This window comes from Pseudochaenichthys georgianus, chromosome 13, assembly GCF_902827115.2.
Source record: "Pseudochaenichthys georgianus chromosome 13, fPseGeo1.2, whole genome shotgun sequence".
Classification (NCBI taxonomy): Eukaryota; Metazoa; Chordata; class Actinopteri; order Perciformes; family Channichthyidae; genus Pseudochaenichthys; species Pseudochaenichthys georgianus.
Window position 1 is genome coordinate 40,058,343 of NC_047515.1, and position 8,034 is coordinate 40,066,376.

The 8,034-nt window shown below is 42.4% G+C and overlaps 1 long non-coding RNA gene across 1 annotated transcript; it reads right to left on the minus strand.

Annotated features, from left to right (window-relative positions):
• Positions 1–218: 218 nt before the first annotated feature.
• Positions 219–2,245, minus strand: LOC117457804 (uncharacterized). Its single transcript, XR_004553361.2, has 2 exons — positions 1,285–2,245; positions 219–865 (listed from the first exon to the last, which is right to left on the minus strand). It is a non-coding gene; the product is annotated as an uncharacterized lncRNA (long non-coding RNA).
• Positions 2,246–8,034: the final 5,789 nt, after the last annotated feature.

Below are 8,034 nucleotides of genomic sequence, written 5' to 3' on the forward strand. Positions count from 1 at the left end.
GTTAACACTCGGTATGCAAAAAGGGGAATAACCACAAGTAAACACACAAAGCTCGAAACACATACAAATGAACACGACACCAAACATATCTCCAACATGTCTAAAGTTGTTTCTGTGGTTCAGATGTTTATGGGCGTATCTTTTCCTGTCAAATGCAGCGACATATATTCTACATATTTTACACACCACGTGTTCAATTAGTCCAATAAGTGAAAGGCTTTAAAGGGCAAGAATAAAACTTTATTACATAATAATATTAATATTCATTACAAAAACGTATGTGTCATATTAGTTTGTGAGTATTGATATTTTAAAATATGCATTTCAGTTTTGTCCACATGACGTCTACACTTCTGTGTTTGTTTTCACTGACGTCTGGTAAAGTAATACAGTTGATTATCTAATATTACATAACTGATCATGTGCACACACACGACTGAAGACATTTGATCTGATCGTCCACAGTTCAATCTGACTAAGAGTTCCTCTGTGAGAGCAACCAGCATCCAGGAAATGTGAAATGGAAACATGATTGATTCATATCTGGCTTTTCATATTTGTAAAACTCCAAGGTGAGAAACAACGACATCAATTTGAGATTACTTTACAGTAAAATATGATTATATTTTTGCATTATATTTATGACATTTGGAAAAAGTCTTTGCATCGGATTCAGCAGACATAATATAAGATTCACATCGGCGACTAATAAAACATGTGTCCCATTGTGGTCATGTGTTGATGGGGCTCATGCAGAGAGGCCGTTGACTCTGTAAGGCAGCGGGGGGGACGATGGAGGGGGAGACTCTGGGTGAGGAGGGGAGGATGGAGGAGGTGAGGATGGGGGGAAGAACATCGAGGATTCCTGGAAGAGCGAGACAAAGAAAAGCCTAAAGTCAAAGATATTTTCTGTGGATTAAACGTTATGTAATTTGGGTTTTATCATCTCACTCTTACTTTACGCTATTACACAGTGTTGTTATTATTATTATTATTATTATTATTATTTCATGTTGTTATTTAAAATACAAATCTATTGTTGTTACTGCTTTTATACTTTTTTTTAATTTTCTATAGGAAGCACTTTGTAAATCTTGTTATTAAAAGTACTCATACATAGAGTTGAACTAATACTAGTAATAATTATATTAATTTGCATATTTATAAGATGGTTAGTCTGCACACACACATACAAGTGTTTCTAATATCATCTTTTCCTGGTGTGTGTGTGTGTGTGTGTGTGTGTGTGTGTGTGTGTGTGTGTGTGTGTGTGTGTACACGCACAATCACTGGGTAGAGCCGGTGAGCTGTGTGTGTGTTGGTGTCCATCAGCAGGGGAGCTGTCGGGGAAGAGGCTGTGCTCTCAGAGGACTCCCTCACACTGCTGATGTTCCTCTGAAACACAAACACACACACCCGCATTTCTCCCAATTTCTGACAAAATCAAATTTACTCAGGACTGTTTCCACTCGGTTTCCAAGGGGTAGACCTAGGACCAGGTGGAGGGATTATATCTCTTCGCTGGCCTGGGAGCGCCTTGGGATCCCCCAGTCAGAGCTGGTTGATGTCGCCAGGGAAAAGAAAGTTTGGGGCTCTCTGCTGGAACTGCTACCCCCGCGACCCCACCACGGATAAGCGGGAGAAGACGGATGGATGTTTCCACTCGGACTTTAATACAGCTACACCATTGTTTGGTTTCCATGGTAGCGCGTCTCTTTAGTCACAGAAAACAGAACAAGAATCCACAACTCTACCCTCTGCTCACTCCTTTCCTGGTTTTGAAATGCTCCTGATTTCTGAGGTCTCAAGGTTGGCATGTATGGGTCCTCTACTCCCCGAAGAAGGATGTGTTCCAGATGTCCCACAACAATAAACTATCTCTGACCGAGAGTTGCCCGGTCATAAACTGGTAACAACAACAACTTGCTCCTTCAGGGAGATAACGGCTGTTACAGTTGGAGCATCTGCGTCAGAGGGCGGAGGAGGACATGCAGATACATTGTCTTAAATGCTACACACATGACATGTTGCTGCTTCCATATTAGCAATATTAAAACAACTTACAGACAAAGGAGCATGCACAAAAGGACAAACACTGTATTAGGAGGCTGTGGCTCAGTGGAAAGTATGATGGACTTCAATTCAGAGGATAGCAAGTTCGAGTCCCACTGCATGTCGTTGTGTCCCTGGGCAAGACACCTCACCCCAAATTGCTCCTGTGGGGATTGTCCACAGTACTGAATGTACACTGAACAAAAATATAAACGCAACACTTTTGTTTTTGCTCCCATTTTTCATGAGATGAACTCAAAGATCTAAAACATTTTCTATAAACACAAAATAACCATTTCTCTCAAATATTGTTCACAAATCTGAAAAGATCTGTGATAGTGAGCACTTCTCCTTTGCCGAGATAATCCATCCCACCTCACAGGTAGTGCTGCGTACCGGTACGCCGAACCGGTACTGGACTTGTAAAAAGTTTCGGTTCAAGTCCGATTAAACCGGAACGTCGGGAACCGGTACTTGGACTCGCAAAAAAACTAGCATTTACATATATTCTGGTGTCTGTGGTTATTTAAACATTCCCTGATAAACGTTATTCAGCGTCAATAAATGAGTGCTAATCCCAGTGTGCTCAGTGTACAACATCACATGTCATTTCACCTTCGATTCACGGTTTGAAAACGTAGCATTAGGGTAGGATTAGGATTAGGGTTAGGGTTAGGGTAATGTTGTGAATCGAGTGGCCCATGGTGGTGGTGGGGTTATGGTATGGGCAGGTGTATGTAATGGACGACGAACACAGGCCACTCGATTCACAACATTACACTAACCCTAACCCTAACCCTACCCCTACCCCTCACACCAGATACTGACTGGTTTTCGGACCCCCCAGACCCCCCCAATAAAGCAAAACTGCACGTTTCAGAGTGGCCTTTTATTGTGGCCAGCCTAAGGCACACCTGTGCAATAATCATGCTGTCTAATCAGCATCTTGATATGCCACACCTGTGAGGTGGGATGGATTATCTCGGCAAAGGAGAAGTGCTCACTATCACAGATTCTTTCAGATTTGTGAACAATATTTGAGAGAAATGATTATTTTGTGTTTATAGAAAATGTTTTAGATCTTTGAGTTCATCTCATGGAAAATGGGAGCAAAAACAAAAGTGTTGCGTTTATATTTTTGTTCAGTGTATGTTAGTCGCTTTGGATAAAAGCGTCTAGCAAATTACATGTAATGTAATGTATGACGCAATCCCTTCATCATACCCTGAATATAATACAGCCTCAAACATCAATATTAAAACATTTTATTGAGGTAAAATGAGTTTTTAAACGGAGTCATATTTCATTCACATGGCAGCGAACACTCTGGATACTGCTGGATGACCTCATCACTCCTTTGGAAAAACACTTTATTGTTAAATAAGAAAGCATCCTCACTCAGTGCATGTGCTTCATCAGGACTGAGTGAGTGTGGTTGGATCAGATTTGTAGCCCGGCAGCATTAGAAAACACCAAAACTGACATTTCTTTACTACATTTTGATTTCATTTTTGCTAAAAAACTATTACGCCCGGTATGTAACCTTCACCTCTGTCCTCCGCTGTGCTCAAGTAGCACATCATAACTTACTGGAGTGTAAGTGAGAGCACATGTGGCATTTATAACAACAGTGTAACTGAAACATTATTCTTTACTCTTCTTCAATGCACTTTCAACTTTAGCGTATACAGCTGATCATAGGAGGTTATCAAAACAGTCCTGCCACACACTACTGTGTACGTTGTTCAACTTTAAGGAGGCGCGCTTCATGGCGTTAATAACATTAGTTATCATTCATTTAATGTGTTATAGGTTGTTGTGCATGTAAACGGTCTGCAGAGGCTAAAATCCATTAAAGCACGTAAACATGTCGAAGCACAAAATACATGAACCTGGAAATGAGCAGGATATGTCCTTTAATCATTTTAAATGGCCATATTTTAATGAAGCAATCAAAAATGTTATGCCTTTGAAAATGTGACTTGGTAACAAATGAATTCAAATGTAATCTGTGCTGATTCCTTACTTTGTTCTGATCTGATTACTTAACCCTTCCTAATTAAATGTAATCAGCTATACCATTTCCTAAAGGTCCCATGTCAGGCTTTTCCGGTTATCACCCGTCTCCTTGTGTTATGAAGCTTGTTCTGCATGTAAACGGTCTGCAGAGTCAAAACCCTCAAAGTGCACCCTGTAGCGAGTACAACTCTAACACAGAGAAGACCTGTCTGCTGCCCCAGAACGCCTCGTTGGACATTTCTCTTTCTCCATTGTTTACTTCTTGGGTATAGTGACGTATTTCGGGTATAGTGACGTAACGTAGCGGAGCCGTTACGTTTGGACCAATCGGCGGACTTCCTCACACACACACACTCGGCGGGACGTTGCGAGGCTCGCTGCTGCGAGGAGCGGGACAGTGAGAGCTGGCTCACTGGTGAGGGGTGGGCGAGACAGCGAGACACCACGGAACTCAGCCTGGGACCTTTAATGCCTTTAACGTAATTTGTTCAAGGACTTTTGCATTCAGTTTAAATATGCTCCAAAGATAAACTTGCCTTGTAACCAGGAATATTTCCACAGACGGGTCATCTAGACTGCATCCCATCTGCCTCATGTCGATTTACTCTCCTTAATAACTTATAATAGATCAAATCTAATAACATCAAGCTGTGATTCAAGAAGTCTTAGAGTACTTGTACGCACAATTATCACTCGGTGCACACGTAACAAGTAAACAGCCTTTTCGAGTAGTTTTATTGATTTGATTTGATTTCAAACCTTTATTTAACGTGATTGGTCCCATTGAGATATAGATCTCTTTTCAAGGGAGACCTGCAGCATATCGGTTCCACATGAAACATGAAACAATAAAGGACATTATACATTATATTTACAGGACACATAGTTATAGACATTTACAAGTGCCCATTGTATCGGCAAGCATTTCATTTACCCTAGCTTTAAAAACATGCAGAGGAATGAGATTGCTCAGTTTCAATTCTTGCTGAAGATTGTTCCGAGCAAGTGGAGCTGCTCATAACAGCTGTCTTACCTAAGACAGTCCTTGCTCTTGGCACATCTAACAAGACCACATCATGTGACCTCAGACAATAGCTGCTTGCAACTCTCTGTGTTATCAGAGAGCAGATATAATACGGGAGTTTACCCAACAACGCTTTATAGATAAACGTGTTCCAGTGACTGAGCCTCCGTACAGAGAGTGAAGGCAGACCTGCCTTGGCAGACAGGGTACAGTGATGAGTCAGTGCTTTACAGTTAGTGACAAATCTCAGAGCGCTGTGATACGCAGCATCTAACTTGCTCAGGCAATGGGCAGGTGCATTCATATAGACCAGATCCCCATAGTCCAGCACAGGTCAAAGGTCACAGAGCCTTCTCCTGGCCTCAAGCGAGAAGCAGGACTTGTTCCCGTAGAAGAAACCTAGCCTAACTCTCAGCTTTTTAAGCAGATTAGTGACATGAAGTTTAAAAGAGAGACAATCATCAAGCCAGATACCAAGGTATTTGTAACAGGCAACAACTTTGAGTTGTATTCCTTGCATAGTAACAATATCTAAAACAGTGTCTGGTGTCTTTTTATCTTTTGAAAATAGCATTACCTTGGTTTGATCCACATTTAAATGATTGATTCAGATCCCTGCTAAAACCTTTAATAAATCAGTGCTCCAGTGTTGTTCTGCTTCATGCCGAAGGTTTGTAATAAGCTTCTTTAAACGGTTGGTTCCGGTCTTCAATTTAATATATTACCAACAGAATTCCACACGACAAATAACCAGATACGCAGATCTTCACTCCGACAGGTCTGGAGTCTTATCAACACACACACACACACACACACACACACACACACACACACACACACACACACACACACACACACACACACACACACACACACACACACACACACACACACACACACACACACACACACACACACACACACACACACACACACACACACACACACACACACACACACACACACACACACACACACACACACACACACACACACACACACACACACACACACACACACACACACACACACACACACACACACACACACACACACACACACACACACACACACACACACACACACTATGAGGAGGACAGCATTCCTGGGAAGGGAACTGAGACCATTAATTACAGGGTGGATTATGTTATTCGGCAGGATGAAAGCTTTATGGGCTGCAGAGGATCGGATCACTCAGACCAAGTCAGCTGATCCCTGGCAGCTGAAAGCTCAATGAGGCTGGGTCCCATCAATTATCCCAAATTATGCTCATTTTCCGGTGTGTATTAGTATTCTGGGTCTCAACACGTCTCCATGCTTTAATGTTCATACTGCCTGAGCTGCAGCACCTCTTTCACCCTCAGGTTGCGGTCGAATAGTCCGTTTAGTTTAGGAACCTTCCTAACGGAGTGAAATGACCCGGAAGTCCCTCAGTGGCAGCCATGATAAGAGCCGTTCGAATTCTCTAGAGAGCACATGTGTCAAACTCAAGGCCCGGGGGCCAAATCAGGCCCTCGGTGGATTTAATTTCGGCCCGCAGGATAATTTCTAATTACTTTTAGATCTGGCCCGCCGGTATATTGCACGCACACCTTCCCTCCATCCTGAGGGTCTCCTCCGCTCAGAGCCTGAGCCCAAACATTGATGACCTTGCCCCCGAGATGAGATGCCAAGTGTCTGAGCTAGCATCACAGAGCAGCAATCTGAGTTCAATGGATGTTTCCTTCTGCACTTTCTCTCTCACGGCAACAGGACATGTTTGGTTTGTTCTTTGAGGGGAATAGTTTTGTTGAAGCTGTTGTTGGCCTGTGGGAAAATGTACTCATAAGAAATGACTCTGGAGAAGCTGCAGATAGAGCCATGAGAAATGAATGCAACTGATTATTTAATGTTTAAAGTTGTTTTTATAGGCAATAATTGAAGCTTTGTTAGTTCCAGGTTTAATATGTGCAACAAGTTCATTTCAATACGTTCTGCAATAAACATTGAACCAGTCCGGCCCTCGACTAGTACCCAATTTTTTATTTTGGCCCACTGTGTGATTGAGTTTGACGCCCCTGCTCTAGATCAGTGTTTCTCAAACTTTTTCATACCAAGGACCACTTAACCAATAAAAAAACACTCGCGGACCACCTAACTCCACAAATATCCAAAATCGCATCGTTTTTCTAGAACAGATTACAAATCGCCTGAAAATGGTACAAACAAGTGGCAGCAAGTGGGATGAAGGTGTTGCGCTGGGCTATATCATGCAATTGAAAGTGAAACTTTAGCGCGCTCCATTGCGGAGATATTCCCGCGATAGTGCGGACAACTTACATTTATTTATTTCAAATGTGAAATGTTACCAATATACTCGCGGACCACTAGGGGGCGCTCACGGACCACCAGTGGTCCGCGGACCACACTTTGAGAAGCACTGCTCTAGATGATAGGAAAGGAGGTTTCAAACTTCCTTTATAACCTCCTTTAGCTTAGGAACCACTGGACCTCCCTTAACCGACAGGAGAGGAGAAAATGCTGCCCCACAATGCCTTGCGGCCGCAGCATTTGCCGTCGCACGACAGTCGGCCGTTCACGGAAACAACCGATTATGACCGAGAAATTATATCATGAAAGTTACGGTGCTTATTAAGCATTTTAAAACGTATGTGGTAAGTTGGCAAAGTGCTTTGTTCAGAACGTTCATCGGTATTATAATCAAAAAGAGAAATATGAACGTTGAGGAGGGTTAGCACAAGTTTCACTTTCCTTTTATATTTCAAAACCTCATTCATGAAGAATATGTTTCTCTGTTGTCCGTTCATAAAGCAAAGCAGCAGCATCAGAGCAGGTGCAGAGTCTCCAGATGAGTTCACAGTAGTCCCTCGTTCTTATTAAACATCCATGTTGTAGTCCGCTGTATAGAAAACTGTAGTTTCCATAGTTTCCCCACAGCA